This window comes from Gopherus evgoodei, chromosome 1 (assembly GCF_007399415.2).
Source record: "Gopherus evgoodei ecotype Sinaloan lineage chromosome 1, rGopEvg1_v1.p, whole genome shotgun sequence".
Lineage (NCBI taxonomy): Eukaryota > Metazoa > Chordata > Testudines > Testudinidae > Gopherus > Gopherus evgoodei.
In genome coordinates this window covers 18,045,309-18,071,260 of record NC_044322.1, presented here as the reverse complement: position 1 = coordinate 18,071,260, position 25,952 = coordinate 18,045,309, and the positions used below count along the sequence as shown (strand labels likewise).

General features: G+C 44.1%; 1 protein-coding gene and 1 long non-coding RNA gene across 3 annotated transcripts in view; one reads left to right on the top strand and one right to left on the bottom strand.

Moving 5' to 3' along the window:
- The window catches only part of ME3 (malic enzyme 3), a 199,198-nt gene that overhangs the window by 57,914 nt on the left and 115,332 nt on the right, over window positions 1–25,952 (top strand). The gene's annotated exons all lie outside the window — the stretch shown is intronic.
- Window positions 3,482–25,490, bottom strand: LOC115649853. Its single transcript, XR_003999948.1, has 3 exons — window positions 25,480–25,490; window positions 23,265–23,273; window positions 3,482–3,585 (listed from the first exon to the last, which is right to left on the bottom strand). It is a non-coding gene; the product is annotated as an uncharacterized LOC115649853 (long non-coding RNA).

Below are 25,952 nucleotides of genomic sequence, written 5' to 3'. Positions count from 1 at the left end.
GGTTGGAGATCCCCCAGGCAAACCTTTTTTGGCCCTGCTTACACAGATGACCAGATGGTTTAGCTCTGTGAGTTTGTCTCGAAGAAGTCAGGACTGCCGTGGGACTGTGTCGAGTTCAGTGCCATCAATGTGGTAGCAGGACCCTCAGTTTTTTAATTAACTAGAGGACCACCTAATTCATCCACCAGCTCATGAAAAACCTGAAGCAGCTACTCATACTTGCCCAAGCTAACCCTCCCCACAAACAAGAAATCATCCAGGTACTGCACCACCTGCTGGCATTCTGCACACCTCCTAACTGCCCAGTCCAGCATTTTACTACATTTTTCAAAGGTGGCAGACAAAGTAGTATAGCCCATGGACACTGCTTTGTCCACGTAAAACTGGGTGTCAAAAGAAATGCCCAAGAGGTCAAAATCCACTAAGGGTCTGGAGGAGGCAGAAGGGTGACTTAATATTGCTCTTTGCAAGTGAGACTTTGAATCTTGTCCCTGGCCATATTCTCCGTGTATTGGACAGATCTGAGGTTATTTGCCATGACATGCACCCTCTCCCCTTTATAAAGGAGCCTAAACCCCTGAACAAATCCATTCCACAAAAATATTGTATCCTCCTCCTTGGTATAATCTCTTAACAGGGAGGCTAAGACATTGGAGATGCTGCCTTTGTCAGCCATGTTGGCCCGACCCCCATTGCACATGGTCTTGGGCTGAGCCAGACCCCAGGGAAAGCACACATAACACACGGGCAGCCTAAAGACACGTGCTCACCTCTACAATGCCCGCACTTGTGCTGAAGCCTACAGGATCCTTGGAAACACTTTTCTGTCTCATTATATTCCCAGCATGAAAGCCTCAGCTGGTCAGGCTTCAACACCTTGAGCCCAGCCCTGTCCCCTCTTTGACTTCCCAACTTTACTAGCCACTCTCAGTGTGGGGTCCCATCAAAGGGTGCCCTCAAACCATGTACTCCAGCCATAGTTCCTGATCTGTTTTATCCCAGCTCAAGGAGGGGTTCAGGACTGCCTTCATTCTAAAATGCTCATCATAGATGATGTAGGCCACAAACCAGTTGTCCTAATTCCTCCCTATCTTGGGGGGGTCTTATCCTATTGTTTTCTCTCGTCTCTTCCTTATCTCTCTCCTCCAGTATAGGTTCCCTAAGCAGCAGGGAAAATATGTTTGTATACTCTGCCCACCATATCTTGTCATGTTTTGCCTGCAGTGAGACATCATTCAGACCAATGTAGACCTGCTGGATTTCTGCGATAAAGTCTGTGAGGCAGGGAGTGGGGAGGGCTAGGAACGGTGAGTGTATGGCTACCCTTCATGCTTACATAGACTTGGCAGACCATTGTGCTGCCTATGGTCCCAGCCCTGCAGCTGGGCAGCCACCTGGCCAGCATAGAATGGAGGAGCAGATTTTGGTGGCTGCCAACCTGCTGACTATGAACAGGGCTGCTCTGGATGCTCTGGTCCTCCTTGGCTGCTGGACTAACTGGCAACCAGGGCTCCCTTTATGGTTTCAAATCTTGTGCCAAGTCCCATGGGACTTCCAAAGAGCCCCTGGAAGCCTGGTGGGGGATGGGAATGTTGCAGAGACCCAGTTCCCCCTGCACCTATTACTTTATACCCACCAAACTCGGTAGGCTTGGGACCATTCCATTTTGCTTAAACATAAAGAAGCTAGAAGAGACCATAACACATTGGGTCAAAGTCAGCCAAAGTGTAAGTGAGCAGAACTCCATCACTTTCGGACGGGGCGACTTTGGATCAAGAGGACACAACTCCATTGATGACAAGGCTGGATTTTTCCCATTAGGTCTGGGCATTTGGAAAGTTGTACCTGCTCTCATCCTGTCTTACCTGTTACTTGTTGAGGATTCAAGCTTTGTGGGAAGCAGGCATCCTCATACACCCCTGGAAGCCCCAGGCACATGGGCAGTCTAACAGATTGAAAATGTTTGAGTTGGGCCTAGCTCAGGGAGTGACATCTTCCCCTCTGAATATGGCTGACTTGTTTCCAGTCATCCATGGCTTTCTATGTTGTACCCAGCACGTTTCTGTGAAAGGTTTATTGTTGGGGCCCAAATACTTGCGTCTGTCTTCCACTTGCGTGCTGAGCTGTTATGCACTTGGCTTGAGTGAGAAATCCTTTGGCTACTTTGCCTCACTAACTCAAGTTCTCTTGGCTAATAGCCTTTGTTACTTTATTTTTTCCCTTTCCCCTGTTGCCAGGTGAAATCAGGTCATCTGTTCATGATCATGTGATTCCCCACTTCTGCTATAGTTTTAAGTGAATGTATGTTTTTTTGGCCATTAGCTATGATCTGATGTAAACTTGAAGGATTTAGGGAGAATGCTTGGCTAGAATACCAGGCTGTCAATGAGTTAATGCACATTCCTAAACTGATCACCTACTGGGGGTTGGGAAGGAATTCCTCCCTCAAGAGCCTTGCACAATTAGCTTGGAGCATTCCTGAGGGAGGGAAGGATTACATTCCTCTGAAGCATCAGCTACTGACCACTGCTGGGGGTCACATACAAGATTGGATTGGCCAGTGGCTTGATCATGGGTCTGATTGTTCGTATAGATGTAGATATGCATCTCTTCTGGTCCCTGCTCACTGGGCTATTTGTTTAAACATTCTCCTAGGAGCCACTCTTCTCTTCAAATCGTACTTGATGGTCTTAGGTTCTGATTTTTATTTATTTTCCTATACACTGAGTGAATTGACGGGTGGTGTGGTCTGCAGCTCCCCACAGTGGAATCTCTCTGGTATTTCTTCAAGCCTGGCTAAGTTCACCGGAGCACTTTTTACCATCTCTGCCCATTTCACCCTTTGCAGGAGGTGAAGTATGTCCCAACTAATGAGATTTTTGTCAGAGTTAATCTGCTAGATTTAAGGCCAAAAAATGTGTTGGTTGCTTTTGTCTCCCAGGTTTGGAAAAAATGTGTGCTCCAAGTACCTTCTGCGTTCATGCTGGGCAGAATCTGTATTAGATTCCAGTGCTTCGGTGCTGAGAGGAGAATGTCTTTCAGACATACGGAATATATTTTTCACACACACTGTTTGTAAACTAATGGCCAGGGCAGCTACAAACCTAATTAAACACTCAGGAATAACTGGTGTGTTTAAAAACACAAAATCTACACTGGTTTGTCTTGTTCTATAATCCTCTGTTAAAGGGTAATCTCAGTTTCAGTGAATAATGCTCATCTCCAGAGTTTGGTCAGCCTCTGTGGAAGGGAGTGTGTGTGGGCAAGGGGAACACAAGGGTTCTTCTGCCTCTGCTTATACCCACAGCCTACATTCTTTTGGGAAGTACAATTCCTGTTCCCCCTGCAAATCTCTGCTAATAGTATGTTCCTAAAATGAGGCAGGATGGGGAGAGAGTTTTTTCATGGATTCCAAGGCCAGAAGGGACCATTGCAATCATCTAATCTAACCTCCTTCAGAGCACAGGCCATCAGACAAAATAATTCCTAGAGCAGATCTTTTAGGAAAATCCAATCTTGGTTTAAAAATTGACAGTGATAGAAAATCCACCATGATCGTTGGCGAATTGTTCCAATGGTTAATTACTCTCACCATTGAAAATGTGTGCCTTTTTTCCAGTCTGAGTTGTCTAGCTTCAACTTCCAGCCATTGGATTGCATTATACCTTTCTCTGCTAGACTGGAGAGCACAATATTAAATATTTGTTCCCCAGATCGGTACTTAAAGACTATAATCAAGTCACCCCTTAACCTTCTCTTTGTTAAGCTAAATAGATGGAGCTCCTGAAGTCTGCCACTAAATGGCATGTTTTATAATCCTTTGATCATTCTGATGGCTCTTTTCTGAACCCTCTCCAATTTATCAACATCTTTCTTGAATTGTGGGCACCAGAACTGAGAACAGTATTCCAGAAGCAGTGGCACCAGTGCCAAATACAGAGGTAAAATAACCTCTTCTGTTTAAGATTCCCCTGTTTATGCACCCCAGGTTGGCATTAGCCTTTTGGCTGCAACATTACACTGGGAGCTCATCTTCAGCTGATTATCCACCCATCTCACCAACTCTTCAGATTCACTGCTTTTCATAATAGAGTCTCTCATTCTGTAAGTATGGTCTACGTCTTTGTTCCTAGGTATATACATTTACATTAAGTCATATTAAAATGCATATTGGTTGCTTGTGCCCAGCTTACCAAGCAATCCAGTGACCTGTCCTCTTCATTGTTTACTACTTCCCCAGTTTTGGTGTCATCTGCAAAATTTCTTAGTGATGCCTTTATGTTTTCTTCCATGTCACTGACACAAGTGTTAAATAGCATAGGGCCAAGAACTGATCCCTGTGTCACCCCACTACAAACAGACCCACTTGATAACGATTCTCCATTTACAGTTACATTTTTAGACTATCAGTTAGGTAGAGATGTCCCTCCCATACCAGCTAGCAGAGCAGTGGACAGTTTTGCTAAGCCTTCTTCAGGGACATTGTCCGCCAGGCCAGCATGTGTAGAGTTGGGTGGAATTCCTCAGAAGATCTAAATATTCTGTATTCCCCCCACCCCGCCCCGCCCCACCCCACCAATGCTAGCAGTGTCTAGGGTTCAGGGAGCTATTGGTTACACTCGGGCCACATGTTTTGAGTTTTTCTTTGTATCCATGTGAAAGATGATACTGATGTCCTCATGTGATTCTGGGTGCTGGGACCTTAGGCACAGCCCTACAAGGTGTGTTTACACTGGAGCTGGGGGAGAGCCAACCAGCCCAAGGAGACTGACTCACACTAATACATTAAAACCAGCTGTGTGGATGTTGCGCACTGGCAGAGGCTCAGGCTAGCCACCTGAGGTTGGACCCAGCGGAAAGGAAGGCTTGAGCTTGGGTGGCTAACCCAAACCTCCACCAGTGCCACAACATCTACACTGCTGTTTTTAGCACTCCAGTGTGAGCCTTGCTAACACAAGTTTGGCTACCCAGGCTGAGGGGGCTCGCTCCCAGCTGCAGTGTAGACACACCCATAGCACCTATGCCTTCGCTCACCCATCCACCCAAGTCTGGAGGCTTCTGAAACACAGGACAGTAAGGGTCACTAGAAGGCTCACACAGTATTTAAAGGGGTACTACCTAGTTTCTTTCACTACAGGTATACTAAAGTCAGGGAGTAATTGATTCAATTACTTGGCTGTTACATGTCAAGGAAATACTTTGGTTCTTTTTAAAAAAAAATTCAGTAAGTGATTTCAAGGAGCAATATTATTTTTAACCAACAAAAAAAGAGAGAGCGTCAGAAATCCTTTATCTCCACTGCTTAGGTGTATTTGAGAGTTGCTCGTTCCACTGCAATTGGAAACTAGCTCAGGTGATTTGGATAAAAGTAATTTCCTAGCAGTCAGTGACACAACTTGTTTGTTCTTCCATTGTCAAAACTGACACCCTGAGCCATACCATTGTTCATATTATTGCTGCAACTTTCCAGAGTTGCTAAAGCCATAAGCTAACGTGCCAGAGATTTTAACTGGATACAGATGCAGGTTGTTGAAGGGCTTTTACGTGAAGAATAGTCACGCAATATCAGGAATCTGGCCCTTCTTGTTTCTTGTACCCTGATGATGATGGAAGCCTGCAATAACATCTCTGCTGTGAGCAGGTTTACACAGATACACCCAGAGCATATATTTCCTGTCCTTTTTTCATCTCCTTTGTTAGACCCAACGTCTGCTGGGACAGTCAAGTGGAAATGCTTTGACATGGAACCCAGACAGGGACAAATTCCATTAACATGTTCCACTTTCCTAATTAAAGTCATTTGTATCACCTGACCTGCATTTTTACATGCTGACTATTTTGCAGAATTTGTACATTCCCCTCTCGCCCCCTCCCCCACCCCAGCCTTGCTTTCTAAACTGGCTCCATTCAGCTTTTGTTCTGCACCTTAAATGGCTCTATTGGGAACACATGAAACCACTGGACTGTGAATGTGGTTTGCTTTTTTCACAGTACAGAGGGAGATGCTAAGTCGTAAGTTATAAAATTGGACACTGTCAACTGAATTCAGATCAGTTTGGCTTTACAAAAAAAATAAAGGTAGGTTTCGTTACTCTACCTGCAGCTGTCCATTTTTGTTTAATTGTATTTTCTCTTTGGTTTGGCAGTCCTTTAGCTGGTGCTAAAGATGGCAATAATGACCCTTTTTGGGGAAATGAGAAAAGTTCTCAAGATAGGCTGGAACTGCTATGGCTGTTGTTAAAGGTGGATCCCATTTCCTAGAAGACAAAACAAGCCAAGCATACACTAAGGGAGAGAAAAGAACAGCAAAGATAGAGGCTGCAGCTTCTATCTCTGTTGCTGAATCTTGCACGCAACTCTTCTTCTAAAGATCCCTGGGGCCCACCACACGGTCTTATCAGCCACATTGAGAGCTGGCAAACTTTTGTGCCAGCATTGGGCTGTTTAAGACATAGCTGTTGTAACCTGCCTTTCTGGTTACAGGCTCACAGCAGTGTTGCAAAATATAGTCTTGTCTATCAAAACCAGACTCTTCTTACGTGTAAGGCAAAGGGAGCAAGACAGGAAAGAGAAGAAAAAGGGTGGGGGAAAGAAAAGAGCACATACCAAAGTCCCACATCCCAGGTGGTGGTCGGTATTTAGCCAAAGTTGGTGGAGGTGGCGACGTCACCTGGGTCCCTCTCTCTGCCCAGGACGTCTCTTAGGAACAGGATAGTGAAGGTCCAGTTATGTCATGGTGAAACCCAAGGAATGATGGGGGTGGCAGCCATACTGATGAAACTTATTCCTTTCAGTTCACCCGTCTCCCAGCCATGTATTATGATCATTCCCTGTGAAGTCTTTTTTTTTTAAGGGCTTGTCATGGTATAATTCCCCACTCTGAACCTTAGCGTCCAAAAGATGGGGTACCAGCATGAATTCCTCTAAGCTCAATTACCAGCTTAGAACCTGTAGTACTGCCACCAACCAGGAATTCCAGTGCCTGGTACACTCTGGTCCCCCCAAACCCTTCCCTGGGGACCCCCAAGACCCAGTCCCTCTGGATCTTAACACAAGGAAAGTAAACCCTTTCCCTCACCGCTGCCTCTCCCAGGCTTCCCCTCCCTGGGTTGCCCTGGAAGATCACTGTGATTCAAACTCCTTGAATCTTAAAACAGAGAGGAAAATGCACCTTCCCCTCTCCTTCTCTCTTCCCCTCCCAGATTCTCCCTGAGAGAGACAGTAATCCTAACAGAGAGAGAAATTAGCCTCTCTCTCCCCCTTCCCTCCTTTCTCCCCACCAATTCCCTGGTGAACCCAGACCCCGTCCCCTGGGGTCTCACCAGAATAAAAAAACAATCAGGTTCTTAAACAAGAAACTTTTAATTAAAGAGAGAAAAACAGTAAAAATTCTTTGTAAATTTAAAATGGAATAGGTACAGGGTCTTTCAGCTATAGACACTGGGAATACCCTCCCAGCCTAAGTATTCAAGTACAAATTAAAATCCTTTCAGCAAAATATAAATTTGAACTCCTTCCAGCCAACTACACATTTGAACTCTTCCCAGCCAAATACACATTTGAACTCCTCCCAGCCAAATACACATTTGCAAATAAAGAAAACAACCATAAGCCTAACTCGCTTTATCTACCTAGTACTCACTATTCTGAACTGATAAGAGCCTGTATCGGAGAGATTGGAGAGAAACTTGGTTGCACGTCTGATCCCTCTCAGCCCCCAGAGTGAACAACAACCAAACACTAACAGCACCACACAAAACTCCCCTCCCTCAAGATTTGAAAGTATCCTGTCCTCTGATTGGTCCTCTGGTCAGGTGACAGCCAGGCTCACTGTTCTTGTTAACCCTTTCCAGGCAAAAGAGATATGAAACACTTTTGTTCTATTAACTCTTACTTATCTGTTTATGACAGGGCTCCAAAAGGGCCCATCTTCTCATTATTCTGCTCACCAGTTAGGTCTGATTTCAAGTGTTGGTCCATTTTTTTCCGATCCCTCACTGCTCTTGCTCACAAGACGTGATCTTAACAACTGCCCTTGAGTTATGTTATCAGTGGGCCTTTTTGTTTCAATTAACCTGGTCTTGTGTCTCCCTTTTGTACCTTTTCCCATCAATGTTTGTTATAGGTGACGAGAACTTTTATAAACTTTTAGCCACTTTCTCACAGTTGAGCTCACAACTGGCAGGTCTGTCAGGCTCAAGTTATTACAACAGGTCAAGAATTCAACAGGATTCAAAAAACAATTAGAGATCAATATGGATAATATTGATCTCTAATACAGTTACATGGGATAAGGTTAAAATGGATAAGGGACATAAAACTTTATGCATGGAGTAAGTCTAACATGATCATCCTGTTAGAAGGATGATCTAGGGGAGTGAGCACTGGACTGGGATGCAGGCGACCTGGCTTCATTTCCTGGCTCTGCCACCTACTATATGCCCCGTACATCAATTCTCTGTCTGTAAAATGGGAATATTAGCACTTTCCTACTTTCTTAGGGGTGTTGTGAGGTTAAATACATTAAAGATTATGAGGGGCTCCAATAGTGCTCTGTAAACACCAAAAGAGAAATAGAAGCTTCAGTTCATAAGATTCCTGAGATTAGGTCGAGATTGCCTTTATGGGCAAGGTAATTTCCAGTTGGTCCACTTCAGTATTTCTGAAGCATCAGGTGTGGCCACTGTCCGAAGGATGATACCGGACTGGATAGGCCTGTAGTCTGTCCCTATTCCTCTGTGCAGGGGTTCAGAGCCCCGGGTTGTGTACACACACCTGGCTGCAGGCCACCCTGCTTGCTGGCTTTTTTCCAGCCCAACAGACTCCTGCCCCCCTTGCTGCCACGTGTTGTCCACCCTGGCTCAAGGGAGATTCTGCTAAAATGCGTTCTTTTTTACTGGGGAGCGTTCCTGCTCCTGGCTCGGCCTTCCCACAGCACAGTTATGTCGTCAGGCCCCAGAGTGCGAGGCTGACTCAAAGCCCAATGCCCTGGCAGAGCAAGAGGTGGTGGCTTGAGGCAGAAGGGCATAGCTTGTCCTCCGAGGCTCCTGAAAAGCTGCCTGTAGTATCCCAGGAGACTCTAGGCCCTGCTGTTGGCTCTGTGGAAAGGCTAGAGGGAAGGAAGAGAACTGCTGGCCTAACCTTGCTGCTCCTCCAGTTCCATTGCAGGAGTCCTGAGACAATAATAGAAACCCTGCTGGCTGCCTCTGTGCTCTTCTCCCAGGTCCAGGAGAGAAGAGACACCCACCGAGCCCCCAACTCTGGCTCCTCCAGTGATCTCCGCCCAGTGCAGCATATGATTGTGATGTCCTCATGCAAATACTTATGGCTGAGGGCTTGATTCTTGGTTCCTGCCTGGCTGCTCCAGCATCATAAAGGGCCATGAACCAGCCACATTAAAGACCTGGGGAATACCGCTGGCATGAGGGGCTTCTCTTGGTGCTGGAGAATTGCTGGAATGGCTCTATGCTTCAGCCCCCAGAAAAGGTGGTGTGCTGGGGTTCATTCGGATCAATAATGGGTGCACTTCCCATGTCAGCAGAGGCTTTTCCAGACTTTATAGCTCCAAGAGACCCCCACCGCGGTTGAGAACCACTGCCAGAGGGTCCAGAGAGCTGGAACACCTGTAGCCATGTCCTCATCCACTCACTGCTGCACAGGGGCATTTGTACTGGAAGGGAATTTTCTGTGTGGCTTCCCTCCAAATGCCTTTTGCCCCTTACTCTACCACATAGCGGTGTCGGGCTAGTTCTGCTGGCAAGGAACCGTCCTGGAGGAGGGAGCTGAATTTGCGCCTTGAAGCACACAATTGGGACAGTGGAATGTGAAGAGAATTCGCTTTTGTGAGTGTTACTAGTTCAGCTGAAAATGTCAGATTTGCCCTGGCTGCTGCTGAGTTGAGGTTAGTTAGTGCCTGAGTTGCAAGTGCATTCCGTGATCAGAATTTAAACACAAGTGTATGTGGCACCCAGGTCAGCACCCCTTTGCTGACTAACATTCACATCCCCTCCAATCTGGCCTCTCATCTGCCCTGTAAACAGCTGCTTTCCCCGTCCCCTCACACAACAATGGCTCTTTTAACCAAGAGGAAAAATGGTATTGGTGAAAGCTGATTTTTAACCAGATTGGTTTTTAACTCCCGATATGAACCAGCTTTCCTCCACACTTTAAGGAATCAGAAAGATTTTATTTTGTCTCTCTCCAGTGTTTCAGGATCATAAAATATCAGATCATTTGGGATTTATCTAGGCAGCTATGTCAGCCTTGCATATTTACTTGGATGGCAGGAGAGAAATCAAAGGTGGGGTCCTGTACAGCATAAAGCTAACTAAGAAACCCCACCAGCTCTGACATGATGGCACCATGGAGCAGTGTAGTAGTCTGAACACAGTCTGAGAGCTTGGAACCCTTCAGTTCTAACTCAGACTCTGCCACTGACTTGTACAAATAATTTACTGGTGGATTTTTTGCCTTCTCCTTAAATAAAGGCGATGAAAAAATCTTGAGGCTCTTGCAGGCCTGAACTTGATTCCATTGAAGTCCCTTGAAATTTTGCCACTGGCTTCAGTGGGAGCTCCAGGAGAGTTGGTATGGGTGGGTGGATGGATGTATTTTTGGCTCCAATCTATCCCTGAATTTTCTAGGTTAGATCTGGGAGTTAAGTTATGGAAATAAATTAAAAAATGGAAAGTGTGTGTGTGCATGTGGATTTTTTTAAACACATTGAAAATATTAACACTGGATGAGAGAAGGAGAATTCATCAAGCATTTTACTCATTCCTGAAATATGCAGCAGACCCAGGAATAAAATAAGTGAAGCTTGTAGAGAAAAGCCTTGTCATAGAGTTGAGTGTACATCTGGCTGTAATTAAGGCATAATTTTTTTTTAATACTGAATGAAAAATCACTTTATAAATATGAAATGTTCTGGGGTGTGAACACTGAAAGTGAATGGCAGTCAAGGGGACTATAAACAAAAATCTGTGCTTCTGGGAAAAATATGCAATAACTTTCCTATGTTAGGAAAATTCAAGTTATTTTTTCCTTGGATCCAGGTGTCCTACATGATAAACTCTTTGGGATTCAGAGAAAATTAAAAAAAATAAAAATCCCTTTTGGTCTCTGTGCTCTGTCACAATATTAATTAAATGAGGCTCCTGGCAGAGCTGAGGATCTCAGTCCAGTTCCCCCAGACAGGGGTGCCCACCTCACAAAAACCACCATCCTGATTGACAGCAGCTTTGTTGGCAGGTTCAGTAAAGAAGCCAGCTTTGCACAGCGGCTGAGCTTCAATCTAAAGTTTGGGAGTGATCTTTTCAGTGAGGGACAAATCTTGTACTCCTGCTGCCCATGCTGTACCTCTTTTGGGGGATCATGCACTAGTCGTTGGCAGTGTCAGACAGATCCTTCCAAACCACATGAGTCTCCTGAAGATGTTGTGTCTACACATGACCTCTGCTACCCAATACCCCTCTCCTCATGATCACCTTAGCTTCCTGACAGGCAGCTGCATGGGAACCATGTTACCAAGGCTTTCTCCAGTTTCTGTTTTCCCTAGATCCAATCTTTAACTGGGATTTTTCCCCCATCAGGGCAGAGGAGAGCACTGCATTGACTCACCACTGGCTTTTCAGGGGTGGGGGATGTCTCATAACACACATCCCGTCCTGCCCCAGGCTGCTGCCCACTTCCCAGCCAATGATCTCTGACCATGGTGGGTCTTCAAGATCCAGCTTGATGGGCACAGTACTGCAGAGATGGCTAAATGTCCTTCTGTGTGATAAAGAGATCTATGCCGAGGAGCCCCACATTGTGGGTAATGCTCACCCGGTGACATGGACCTGGTTATCTGTCTAAAAACTTCGAAGATTTTGGAAAATGAGCTGAACAGTTTCAAAAGTGACTATTGAGTTTTTTGGGTGCACAACTGGAGACCCCTTTAAGGGGCTGTTTGGTAGAGAGTGAGCATGCTATCATGATTTTGTTCTAAATGCAAACCTTCGCATTGAGAAATTAGTAAAACTTTACTTGTAACAAGCAATGTTGGGAAAATATCTGCCAGGATATTTCTGGTCCATTTGCTCTACCTGACCCCATCTGTGATTTTGTTGTGTTTTCAGTCACTCTCCTCTCCCTTGCAGCCCAGGTTCTATTTTGGGAAGCTATAAAGCCGTGTTTATATCGCTGTCTGTTAACGACTTCAAAAATTCAAGATAATGGACCAAATTCTGGCCACTTTAGGGGGTTTTAATCTTTTGAAATAAATAACAATTACCAACAAAATCCCAGTTCCTGCAGCATGCCTTTGTGTTCTAAAGGACTCTGGCAACCATGCTGATGCTTATGCTGGAAACAGATATGATCCCAATAAAAGAATGATGTATAGTGATCACAGGGAGTATCCAGGAATCCATATTAAAATGGCAGATTTCACCTGCTGACCTCTAAGCCCTGCTCTCGCTCATCCTTCTGCCACTGAAAGTCTGAAAGACTCACTGGAGTCCTTGTGTCAAATGTCAGCTCTGTGGCTTTGGGAATGATTCTCCAAATACGTTAAGGGCTGTTATAAAGAGGACTGTGTTCAATTGTTCCCCATGTCCACAGAAGGTAGGACAAGAAGTAATCAGCATTGTAAGAGTAGTTAAGCTCTGGACTGGGCTTCCACATGAGGTTGTGGAATCGCCATCATGGGAATGGTTTTAGGAACAGATTGGACAAACACCTGTCAGGGATGGGTCTAGGTTTACTTGGTCCTGCCTCAGTGCAGAGGGCTAGACTAGATGACTTCTTGGAGTCCTCTCCAGTCCTGCACTGCATTGCTATGATTCTCCCCAAAGGGCCACATTGAACTGGCTTTATCACTTGACCCCGTGATCAAAAAAGAGAAGAACATGGAGGGACTGTGAGGGAGTAAATTGTCCTCTGCTCCAATCACTCAAATAAACATCGTAGGAAGAATGATGAAGAATGCATGAAAGCCCCAGTAAACAAATTAAATACTTGGTCTGAGATACTGGGCAGGGGGAACAATCTATGATGAAAGTCCTTACCTTAAGATAACTTCAGATACAGCATTTCTGGAAAGGATGACAGGCGTCTCTAATATAGTGATATATTTCCAGCCTTATGGATGGGGAGTTGTGGAGAGGAAGTTTTGAAACTGTGCTCTAAAAATGCACTCTCTCTTTTGCATATGTAATCATAATCTTAAAGCAGTAGTGCTTCTAAGGCCTTGTCTTCGTGGGCAAAAAGGTGTTGTTTTCCATCCTCTTAGTTCAGTTGAATCAGCTGGCTGTGTTGTAACTTAAGCTAAGCTACAACACAGCTAAGATGCCTTCATAGGTTTCAGCCTGCATCTTAATGAACATTAAGAGGGCTTTTCAGTGGTGCTAAGCCAATTTGGAGGAATAAGAACATATCCCTGGAATCTAGACTGAAACTGCAGCATGCATTGGTCATCTCCATTTTTCTGTATGCGTGTGAGACCCTTATGAAAGAACTTGAACGGAAACTACAGGTAATAGAGATAAGATGCTTCTGTAAAATCCTGGGCATCTCCTACTTCAACCACGTCACAAATGAAGAGGTCCGCAACATCATCATCCAATGCTCTGAGTCATATGAAGACCTCCTGACAACCGTGAAGAAGCACAAGGTGAAGTGGTGCGGCCATGTAACAAGATCATCTGGCCTATCCAAGATCATCCTCCAAGGGACAGTACAGGGGAAGAGAAGAAGAGGTAGACAGAAGCAGCGATGGATTGACAAAAAAGAGTAGATAGGAATGGACTTTGCAGAGACTCAAGCACTGACTGTTATAACCTTATTCCCAGATTCTGGACCTTAGCGTCCAAAATATGGGGGTTAGCATGAAAACCTCCAAGCTTAGTTACCAGCTTGGATCTGGTACTGCTGCCACCACCCAAAAAATTAGAGTGTTTTGGGGCACTCTGGTCCCACTGAAAAACCTTCCCTGGGGACCCAAGACCCAAATCCCTTGAGTCTCACAACAAAGGGAAATAATCCTTTTTCCCTTCCCCCTCCAGATGCTCCTGGAGAGATACCCAGACACAAGCTCTGTGAAACTACGCAGAGTGATTCCCCCTCTCCGTTCCCAATCCTGGAACAAAAGCACTTTCCTCTTCACCCAGAGGAAATGCCAAATCAGGCTAGCAATCCAACACACAGCTCTCCCCTTGATTTCTTCCTCCCACCAATTCCCTGGTGAGTACAGACTTAATTTCCCTGAAGTAAAGAAAAACTCCAACAGGTCTTAAAAGAAAACTTTATATAAAAAAGAAAGAAAAAATACAAATGTTCTCTCTGTATTAAGATGATACAACACAGGGTCAATTGCTTAAAAGAATATTGAATAAACAGCCTTATTCAAAAAGAATACAAATCAAAGCATTCCAGCACTTATATTCATGCAAATACCAAAGAAAAGAAACCATAGAACTTACTATCTGATCTCTTTGTCCTTACACTTAGAAACAGAAGACTAGAAAATAGAACTACTTCTCCAAAGCTCAGAGGAAACAGGCAGACAGACAAAAGACCTCTTACACCAACTTCCCTCCACCCAAAGTTGAAAAAATCCGGTTTCCTGATTGGTTCTCTGGTCAGGTGTTTCAGGTGAAAGAGACATTAACCCTTAGCTATCTGTTTATGACACGCCCCCCAAATTGCAGACAGTGGGGAAGCTCACTGGCGGCAATTTCCTTCTAGAACTTGAAAATAAACAGATTAATACAACACATGCACCTTTACATATACTACTAAGTATATAACTAACAGACTTTTACATTTTAAGAACACTTTTTAACTACTGGATTCTGGGAAACTCTCACGGGAGAGTGCATCAGCAACTTTGTTAGAAGCTCCTGTGATGTGTTGAATTTTAAAATCAAAATCTTGGAGAGCTAAACTCCACCGAAGAAGTTTCTTGTTGTTCCCCTTGGCAGTATGAAGCCACTTTAGTGCAGCATGGTCAGTTTGTAGTTGGAACCGCCGTCCCCAAACATATGGGCGTAGCTTTTCCAGGGCGTACACAATGGCATAGCATTCCTTTTCACTGACTGACCAGTGACTTTCCCTCTCAGACAGTTTCTTGCTGAGAAACACGACAGGATGGAAGTTGTGATCTGTTGCTTCCTGCATGAGCACTGCTCCTATACCACGCTCAGATGCATCTGTGGTTACTAGGAATGGCTTGTTAAAGTCCGGGGCCCTGAGCACAGGGTCAGACATGAGCATCGCCTTAAGCTGGGTAAAGGCCTCTTGACACTCATTAGTCCACTTAACGGCATTTGGCTGGGTCTTTTTGGTTAGGTCGGTTAATGGGGCAGCGATTTGGCTGTAGTGTGGTACAAATCGCCTGTAGTATCCGGCCAAGCCTAAGAAGGATTGGACCTGTTTCTTTGACCTTGGGACAGGCCACTTTTGGATAGCATCCACCTTGGCCTGTAGGGGGTTTATGGTTCCTCGACCCACCTGGTGCCCCAGGTAAGTCACTCTGTTTTGGCCTATTTGACACTTTTTGGCCTTAACAGTTAGTCCTGCCTGCCTGATGCGCTCAAAGACCTTTTCCAGGTGTAGTAGGTGTTCGGGCCAGGAGTCTGAAAAAATGGCCACATCATCGAGGTAGGCAACTGCGAATTCTCCCAGTCCAGCTAGTAGACCATCTACCAGCCTCTGGAAGGTGGCGGGTGCATTTCGAAGGCCGAAAGGAAGGACATTGAATTCATACACCCCCGCATGGGTGACGAATGCTGACCTCTCCTTGGCAGGTTCATCTAGCGGTACTTGCCAGTACCCCTTGGTTAAGTCTATTGTAGAGATGAACTGGGCACGTCCCAACTTTTCCAATAGCTCATCAGTACGTGGCATCGGATAGTTGTCCGGACGAGTTACAGCATTTAGCTTACGGTAGTCCACGCAAAAGCGTATTTCCCCATCTGGTTTGGGTACCAGAACCACTGGAGATGCCCATGCACTGGTAGATGGGCGGATTATACCCATCTGTAGCATGTTCTGGATCTCCCGTTCTATAGCAGCTTGGGCATGAGGAGACACCCGGTAGGGTGGGGTTCTGATTGGGTGAGCATTACCTGTATCAATGGAGTGGTATGCCCGTTCAGTCCGTCCTGGGGTGGCTGAGAACAATGGGGCGAAGCTAGTGCACAGCTCCTTGATTTGTTGCCGCTGCAGACGTTCCAGGGTGGTTGAGAGGTTCACCTCTTCCACGCCACCGTCTTTTTTCCCGTCGTAGTAGACACCGTCAGGCCACTCAGCATCATCTCCCTGGACTGTAAACTGACAAACCTGTAAGTCTCTGGAATAGAAAGGCTTGAGAGAATTAACATGGTACACTTTAGGCTTTAGTGAGGAATTGGGAAATGCTATGAGGTAGTTTACAGCTCCCAGGCGCTCTTGGACCGTGAATGGCCCTTCCCATGATGCTTCCATCTTATGGGCCTGTTGCGCCTTCAAGACCATAACCTGGTCTCCTACCTTGAAGGAACGTTCTCTGGCATGTTTGTCATACCAGGCCTTTTGCTCTTCTTGAGCATCCTTTAGGTTCTCTCTAGCAAGGGCTAAAGAGTGTCGGAGGGTGCTTTGTAGGTTGCTTACAAAGTCCAGAATGTTAGTTCCTGGAGAAGGCGTAAACCCCTCCCATTGCTGCTTCACCATGTTATAACCTTATTCCCAGATTCTGGACCTTAGCGTCCAAAATATGGGGGTTAGCATGAAAACCTCCAAGCTTAGTTACCAGCTTGGATCTGGTACTGCTGCCACCACCCAAAAAATTAGAGTGTTTTGGGGCACTCTGGTCCCACTGAAAAACCTTCCCTGGGGACCCAAGACCCAAATCCCTTGAGTCTCACAACAAAGGGAAATAATCCTTTTTCCCTTCCCCCTCCAGATGCTCCTGGAGAGATACCCAGACACAAGCTCTGTGAAACTACGCAGAGTGATTCCCCCTCTCCGTTCCCAATCCTGGAACAAAAGCACTTTCCTCTTCACCCAGAGGAAATGCCAAATCAGGCTAGCAATCCAACACACAGCTCTCCCCTTGATTTCTTCCTCCCACCAATTCCCTGGTGAGTACAGACTTAATTTCCCTGAAGTAAAGAAAAACTCCAACAGGTCTTAAAAGAAAACTTTATATAAAAAAGAAAGAAAAAATACAAATGTTCTCTCTGTATTAAGATGATACAACACAGGGTCAATTGCTTAAAAGAATATTGAATAAACAGCCTTATTCAAAAAGAATACAAATCAAAGCATTCCAGCACTTATATTCATGCAAATACCAAAGAAAAGAAACCATAGAACTTACTATCTGATCTCTTTGTCCTTACACTTAGAAACAGAAGACTAGAAAATAGAACTACTTCTCCAAAGCTCAGAGGAAACAGGCAGACAGACAAAAGACCTCTTACACCAACTTCCCTCCACCCAAAGTTGAAAAAATCCGGTTTCCTGATTGGTTCTCTGGTCAGGTGTTTCAGGTGAAAGAGACATTAACCCTTAGCTATCTGTTTATGACACTGACACACAATCATCAGGGGTGGAAACAATTGGTTGATTGCTCATTAATGATGGTGCCCCAAGGATCAATGTGGTTATGGAAGTGATGATGATGATGGTGGTGATGAAGCTAACTTGAGTGACATGATTGAAAACTGCACCCATCAGGACTGGGGCATGGAGGACACATTGTTACCCACAGGTAGCTTCTGTCTGCAATCTGTATAGTGCAGATCATCACATGACTTCCCCATTGCCCAGGGGTTAAGGAAAGACAACATTCTTTTAGCCTCTTTCTAAGTGTTGTTTTCTTACTGTTTTATTAAGTAAAATCAGGCAACGAATTAATACCACTCTGGTCTATAAAGTGCTATGCAACGGTAACTAGCATTCTCCCTAAAGGAATGTGCTGGCATACATTTTGTACACTGTCATAGAAATGTTGAAACTGTGTATTTCAATTTTTGGCTGTAGCTCTTCTCCAAGCCCAGAAAAAATCCCTCTGGTGCTGTGAAACTGAAAACTCATCATATGCTTCAGAGACAGCTCAAGAAATGCTATTTGTATATTTGAGTTGCAGCAGCACTGGGAAGCCTGAGTGTGTCCGTATTTTCAGTAAAATGTTTCTGGAAGGTGAGACTGGGAGAATCTAGGTCAATCAGTAAATGCATGCATTTAGTGTCTGTTCATTTCAAAAGATCCTGAAGCACATTACAAGCTATATAAATGCAGCAGCATTGAAGTGCAGCCACCATCTGAATCAGAACATCTGTATCCATCATCTTCTCATGTGGCCCTCAGTGTAATATTTGAGTATCTCCACAGTCATTAGTTAACTTATTCTCGCAGCTCTGCTATGATATAGGGCAGTGTGATTCCCTAGTTACAGATGGGGAACTGGAGAACCAGAGCCAGAAACTGACGCCAACCTCCAAATCCTTCTTCACTGCTTGAACCCTAAGACCACGTCTTCAGCAGCAGCAAACAGTTGCCCAGCAGCTCTGCATAACAGTCAGAGGGAATTTTCCTGAAGAGGGGCAAACCCTAGCTCTTATGAAAATGCCACTGGATCTTTAGTACATATGCAGATTGGACGGGACTGGTGGTCTTCTTAAAGCCTCCACAGAAGGATCCCCACACAGTGACCTGCATGTCACTGAATTCACTTACATTGGAAAGATATAAGTGACTAATGTCAGTTCTCCTGGGATTCAGACCTGTCGTTCCCGAGAATCTAGGTATTTTACACTTGATGCTTGGACCATTAAATTATCCCTTTCAGCACTTGTTTAAGGGTTCTGATTTTCTTAATGCCCCTTCTTATTTGTATTGCCTGTCAGAAGTAGTATCTATATAGATCCATCATCCACCTGACTATAACCAGGTACTAAGCCTGGTGATACATAAAGCAATACATAGCAATACTTGGTGCCTTCCTCCTAGTGCAGGTTTATAGTATGTCTGTTTCAGGTAAGTGCTGTCTTCTCAAACCAGTGTCCCCATCAAAAAGAGAGAGGCCTTCTCTAGACTGGAATCTTTTCCTGGGAATTTCCCCAGCTCCAGCGGTGGGAGTCCTACTGTAGAGACATCACCAATATTTAACCAGCATGTTTTCTAGACTTTCTCTGAACACTTCTAGACCATACAATGGTTAAAGCACAGATATGTAGTACTAGAGCTTCCATCAGTTTTGCCAGCAGGTGAGCCGCATCAGAGGGGAATGCTAAGGGAAAAAAAAAAGTCTACCCTCCTGTAACTATCATCTCTGCTTACTCTGCCAGGCCTTACTCTCTGCTTCACCTGCTTAATTCTGAGTGTAGATGTTACTCGTTAGACAGCTAATGATCAAGTAAATTATGCTGATTAAGCACCAACTGTGACTGGTAACACATCCCAGTTACAGGCCAGGTTTTTCATGTGAATCAAGAAAAAATTCAGAGTCTCTTCTCTTCAGTGATCACCTTTAAAAAAAACAACAACAATTAACACACATGCTCTCTCCCCACAAGTCCCAAGTGTTTGTTCAGCAGCCTTGCTGCCCCTTGGAGGAAAAATTCTTTCATCATCTGTCTTCTTCAGCCTGGTCTCTTGCTAAGCTGCGTCTCTTCCCACAGGCTGTTGCTGAGATCTGCACAGAAACGTTTCTAGTTTGCATGGCGTGCTCAGTTGGCTGTGTGTAGTCTTTTAGGGGTAGTAGTAATTTCCTATGTTAACATTTCAATGGGCCAAGAAGCAGTAAATCAGCCTTTCATGGAGAGATTTGCTCGTTTCTTACAGTAAAAATTCAGCGAGGCACCTTTTCTGCAGAACTTAAGGGAAAATGTATGGCCTAGAGCAAAACTACTTGCACAGAAGTATAACTTTTATAAAAATGCGGCTGATATTGTTTTATTTTTATAATTCTTACCAATGGTTAGGCTGTGGGTGTGCTGAGGCCAGTGCTTATCATGCTGCCCAGCATTGTCTCATTGTTTCCTTACGTTTCCACTGTCATATCTGCCTGTTGGCTCTTGCTTTAAACTTAAGATTGTAAACTCTTCAGGGCAGGGACCATCTTTTTTTGGCCTGTGTTTGTACAGCACCTAGCACAATGGGATCCCAGACCATGACTGGGACTCCTAAATGCTGCCATAATACAAATAATAGTGGGGGGGAGGGGACTTTAACACTGTGAAACGCAACTTTAATATTTGTAGTCCCCGTTCCCCCTAATCTTTGTCTGTCTGGATCTCATTAGTGAGTTCCTTGGAATAGTTACCCTCCTTTTTTGAATGTTTGGAAAGTACTGTGGCTATGGGTGCTGCCAAAAACAAATAATAAATAATCATTTTAAAAGTCTTCAGTACAAACTCTGTCCAAATACTCAGTGCGGAGTTGTTTCAATAAAGGGCTGGATCATCTTCTTTTTTCTTTTTAATCCTGAATTTAGGTAGATGAATTACTTTGTAAAGGCTTTTGAACATGTAAAATGCTGTAGAAGTGCTAAGTGGTGGTAGTGTTTCATCACTATTTTCAAAGGTGAGTTCTGCTTAAAAACGGATAGCATGTTGTAGTCCTCAGTTAACAGTGGCAGAGGGAGAGAAAAATTAAGAGATTAGTCCAAAGAAGAAAATCTGATCCTGCAAAGAGTTGTATACATGCTTAACTTACATGTGTGTAGTCCCATTGACTTCAATACTGGGGGTCTGCCTTCATGTGGATAGTTAAACATGAGCTGAAGAGTGCCTCAAGTCTTGTTAACAGGAGACACTCAAGTCAGGATGTCCTCTAACATTATGCCCTTCAACAGATCTCTCTGTCATTGTTATTATGGTATTTCTACAGCTGGTAAAGAATTTTGATATGAATAGGAAGTCTGAGGATTGGCTTTAAATTAGTCAGTGTTCTCTGTGAGTGACAGGCAGAGTCTACAGCTGAGAGTTTTCAGAGCCCACTAGGTGTCTTAGCCACCCAACTCCCATTCTCAAATGTATGGCTTTGAAAATCCCTGCCTATGCTATTATATATATATGCCTATGCTATTATAAATATATAGACACTATTAATGCTGTACCTTATTAGAGATGTTCTGAAGAAGGTCAAACTAGATGATTGAGTGGTGCTTTGCTGGCCCAACGTGTGTGTGTGTGTGTGTGTGTGTGTGTGTGTGTGTGTGTGTGTGTGTGTGTGTGTGTGTGTGTGAGAGAGAGAGAGAGAGAGAGAGAGAGAAGGTGGGGTTGGTCTTCCTGTGTTGAAGGGGATTGAGAGGCATCTTTGTCATCATTGTCACCCCTGGACCTGCTGGCTCCCTGCAAGGCTGAGAAATCCACATGTGGAAGAGGGTTCGGGTGGAATGGAATTTTTGATACAGTTCCCTCAGCATCCAGCAGTAAATCTAGAGTTAATACAGCTTAAAGCTATAATGGCTTCTTAATGGAGGTTCCCCTAGCTGTGGCTCATTTCCCACGGGATTTTCCTGGGATGAGCTGCTGGCTGAGGAAGTCCTGGCAATATTCCATGGAGAGAGCAGCAGGGAAACAATTAGCTGGTGCATCTATCTGGATGTCCTTTCATTGGTCAGTAACTGGTTAAAAGACAGAAAACAAAGGGTAGGAGTAAGTGATCAGTTTTCACAGAGAGGTAAATAGTGGGGGTCCCCAAGGATCTGTAGTGGGACCTGTGCTGTTCAAGATATTCTTCAATGATCTGGGAAAAGGAGTAAACAATGAGGTGACAAAGCTGGCAGACAATATAAAATTACACAAGATAGCTAAGTCCAAAGCTGACTGCAAAGAGTTACAAAGGGGTCTCACAAAACTGGGTGACGGGGCAACAAAATGGTAGGTGAAATTCAGTGTTGATAAAATGCAAAGTATTGCACATTGGAAAACATAATCCCAACTATACATACAAAATGATGGAACCTAAACTATTACCACTGAAGAAAGAGATTGTGGAGTCATTGTGGACTCCTCTGAAATCATCCACTTAATGTGCAGTGGCAGTCTGAAAAGCTAACACAATGTTAAGAACTGTTAAGAAAGGGATATATAATAAGATAATAAATGTCATGATCCCACTATATAAATCCATGGTATGCCCACACTATGAATACTGCATGCAGTTCTGGTCACCCCATCTCGAGAAAGATATATTAAAATTTAGAAAAAAGTACAGAGAAGGGTAACAAAAATGATTAGGGATATGGAACAGTTTCCGTATGAGGAGAGATTAAAAAGACTGGGATGTTCATCTTGGAAAAGAAATGACTAAAAGGGGATATGACAGAGGTCTATAAAATCATGTCTGGTGTGGAAAAAGTGAATAGGGAAGTGCTGTTTACCCCGTTACGTAACACAAGAACCAGGGATGACCCAATGAAATTAATAGGTAGCAGGCTTGAAACAATCATAAGGAACTACTTCTTCACACAAAGCTTGGTCAACCTGTAGAATTGGTCACCAGGGGATGTTGTGAAGGCCAAAAGTATAACTACATTCAAAAAAGAATTAGAGAAGTTCCTGGAGGATAGATCCAGCAGTGGCTATTAGCCAGGATGGTCAGAGATGCAGCCCCATTATCTGGGTGTCCTGACTGGCAGAAGCTGGGACTGGACGACTGGGGATGGATCACTCAGTAATTGCCCTGTTCTGTTCATTCACTCTGAAGCATCTGGCACTGGCCACTGTTGGCATACAGGATTCTGGGTGACATGGACCATTGCTCTGACCAGTATGGCCGTTCTTATGTCCCTGTGCTTGAAACCGAATACTTGAAATCCACACAGATAGTGGAGACAAATTCTCTGCTGCATCCTTGGGAAAAGTGGAAACCGCTCCCTCAGACACCTATAGACTGTAGGGGACACTCCTCAAGAGGGCATGATTATACCAATGATTACTCCAATTGGATAAATCCTATATTAACTAAATAGCAGCATACCCTTTTAAGTTTCTTCTGTGAAAAATGTATTATTGTCCCTCTCACTCCATCTCCTCCCCCCTCCCACCCCCGGACAGGTCTTTATTTAGCCAGATGCAGGAGAGGCTTTAATTTAAAAAAAGCTTTTGACCTATTCATGAATTTAAAATTCCTCCCCACCCCAACCCGCATAATTGGAGCATAGTTTTTATTTATTTATTTATTTATTTATTGAGTGGGGCCAGATCTTGATGTTCCTTGATCTTACTCAGTTCTTAGTGTTTAGTTTCCCATGAATAAAAATGTTATTTCCATAGTCTAGCTGGTCACACTGCCTTTCTCTCTACAGTAGAAACAAGCCAATACAGAATGAATCAAACAGCAGGGTCCTAAAGCAGACGTGCGTAACAGTAGCAAATCTACATGTATTAATTGCCAAGTTGTAGTCCCATTGAAGACCAGTGGCAAAACTCCCATAGGCTACAATGGGGACGGGATTTATTTGGCCCTAAGAAAAGATTCCGTCTGAACTGCCCAGCTATTTGAGCGTCTTCAAAAAAAAAGCCAGTTGTTGCCAAAATAACACTGAGGCTGAGTTTATGTCAAAACCGGGAAAGGCTATTGAGAGGTCATAAATGCCTGTCATTTCATTTCTATGGTGACTTCATTACTGCAGTCATGAAGCGCCAGCCTGTGTACCATCCTGACAATATGTCTGAGAGGAGAGAGCCTGAAAGAATTGCATTGTAACCAATAAAAGCAAGCCGTTTTCATCAGCCACCTTTTCAAGTAATTTGGCAGTGGATAGAAGCAGAAGGATCTCTTCCACTGACTGACCTACAGTGTGTTTCCCTTCTTTCAGAGCAGTAAACAAGCACTCCACTGGCGCACTGTTCCAGGCTCCAAGACAGCTCCAAGTAATCAAAGATTTGCTGACAAAAACATGTTAACTGAATGCATCTGTATCCAAGGCTATTCATATCTGCAGATTCATGTTTCCTATTCCTCTAAACTAAAAATAATTGTTGAAAAGTCTAGGTGGTTAGATTTGCGTTGTGGTTTGTTTGTTCTCTCCATTAAATTAAATGATTAAATCCATTAATAGAGGCTTTTCCAAGTAACTTTTGGTTTTGGGTATCTCATTTGGGTATACCCAACTTGAGAAATCTTGAGCCTGTTATTTTAGAAGTACTAAACACACCCAGCTCCATGGGGAGTTTTTGGATGCTCAGTGCCACTGAAAACCAGTCCCTAGGAATCTCGTTAGACACCCAAAATTGAGAGGTCACTTTGGAAAATTTCAGCCATATAACTAATGACCCGTTTACATGACAAAAACAACTGAGTCAATAGAGCCTGTTCAAGGCCATAGCTCAGATCTGGGACACAATTTGTTTATAATTCACTCTGCATTGAAGTCAGTGGGAGACGCCTTTGACTTCAGTGGAGCCAGGATTTCACAACTGGAGTTCAGTATTTGCTTAAACTTGGAAGGAGGAAGGGTTGGGCTGGCCACTTAGCTATATACCCTCCAGCTAAGGAACAAAGAAGTCTTAGTTCACTTTTCTCTTCTTTCTTTTCAGGATGTACAGGGTGTGGCAGTGGCTTTTTGCAACCACCAACTTCATCATTTCAGTCACAGATCCTGGCTGAGCAAAATTTGCACCATGCTTGAAACAACTCTACCAGCTTCTGTTTTCTGCACAGATTTTAGAAAACCCTTTTAAGTTGGCTTTAAAGTTTTGTGCATGAAATATACACTAGCACTATCTTAGTGTGTTATACTGCCCAGCATCATCATAGTATCTGAGTGTCTTCCACATAAAGTCAATAGCAAAGTCCCCAGTGGACTTCATGGAGTCTCTGGCACTTCTCTCTTTATGAGGTAGAGATTTTGCTAGGAATAAGGTTTTTTTGGTTTGGGGAGGGGTGGGGTCTTTCTTGGAAGGAGGCAGAGTTGGCAGGGGTTTGGGAATAAAAAGGGTATGTGAATTGTGGGTGAAAAGGGTTTTTCAAAGAGGAAGATTTTGCCATGTTTCCTAAAATGGTCAAACTTTGGATTTGCCTGTAGTCCTCTGTAAGATTGAGGACACCCCTTGACAGAGAATGCTTTGTCCCCAGATCTGAAATCCTGGGCTTTGTGATCTGCCTTGTCCCAGAAGAACACATCTGTCGCAGTGGTTCATAGATCAAAATTCAGCCTTTGCTGTAGCTAGGGCTTGATCCATTGATTGCGTTGAAAATTAGGACTAAGGAGTTAACCGGGCATCAGAAGCTGGCTGGGGACTTGAGCATGGTCCTTAACAGCTTTAGTATTATTCATGCGTATCGGTCTTTTTCTGGAGGAAAAAACACACTCTGTGTATTTCTAATCATGGTAGCAGTGCTTCTTGCATGCACAAAGGTACATGTTACTCTGACTACTGTTCCATATTGAGTGTTTACTAAAAACAAAGTATACAACAAAGAAGTCGTCATTTGTAATTATTTACTTACATTCCATAACCGAGGCACTAGTTCAACAAAGAATTTAAGCCTGAGTTTTACTTCAAGAATTTGAGTAATCCCATTGATCACCATGCTTTGCTGGATGGACCCCGATGATCAGTTAACTCCTAACCCTGCAAAGACAGAGAAATGGCTTTACCTCTTCTTCCACAACATATTCTAGACTCTTGTCCTCACCACAAAGCCATATTTTATGTAAGGCTTCCTCTGTCTCCTTTGTTTAATATCATCTCTTCTGGTTTTGTGTTTTCTTGCCCAAGCTGGTTCTAGCTCCTCATGGCAGAGACTATGGGCCTGATTCTCCTCCTCCTTATACATGTTAAGCAATCCAGTGGAACGACACTTGTGCCAGTAAGAGGCTTGTGTCAGTACAATGGAATAATATCCCAGGCCCACCTGTGGTGTTATATGTGTAACCCTTCTGCCCCTCTGAGTTGGCAGCAACAAGGGCCGGGTTCAGTATGCAGTGGTTCCATTTCAATAACACAATGCAAAATCGACTTGAGCCCCCA